The sequence below is a fragment of the Cheilinus undulatus genome, linkage group 15 (genome assembly GCF_018320785.1).
Source record: "Cheilinus undulatus linkage group 15, ASM1832078v1, whole genome shotgun sequence".
Taxonomy (NCBI): domain Eukaryota; kingdom Metazoa; phylum Chordata; class Actinopteri; order Labriformes; family Labridae; genus Cheilinus; species Cheilinus undulatus.
Window position 1 is genome coordinate 48,123,555 of NC_054879.1, and position 683 is coordinate 48,124,237.

The window sequence follows — 683 nt, forward strand, 5'->3', positions numbered from 1 at the left end:
TTGAGCTGCTGTGTGTGTGTGTGTGTGTGTGTGTGTGACAGAGGAGGATGCTGTCAGTGATGCTCTTAAAGGTACAGATGCTGCTCCTGCACGTCCTCAACAGTGGCCAAACCGATGATTTACGGTAGACTGATAACTCTTTAAAAACAACATAGATATAGGCTACATGTGTGACAGTATAGTATTTTTAAAAATATAAATGCTTTTCTTCATTCCTAAACTGTTGAAATGAAATAATTTTATTAACCAGTATTTCTAAACACATCTTTAAACACTGTCTACCTTCATGAGAACAAACAACTACAACAAAATAAAACTAAAACGGCAACAAAAAAAAAAGAAATTCAAACACGAGAAACAGGCCAAAAGAGCTACAATATATTTCACGCATGCGCAGTATTCACGCCTTGAAGACGCATCTACTCGGTCTGTTACTAAATTGTTACGTAACACATGAAGTGACATAAAATACAGCTGATCACTGAGGCAGAGGGAAACCAAACAGAAACATTAAAAATGGATCTTTTCTATCAGCACGTGTTTGAGATACAATAACAGTCCGGCAACAGACAATTAAATATTTATCATTTTATTAAAACTGACCTGTAAATACCTCCTTACTATCAGGGGCCTATTAGGGTTAGTTTAGGATCAGAGATGAAGAAAATATGCTACAGTGAGCT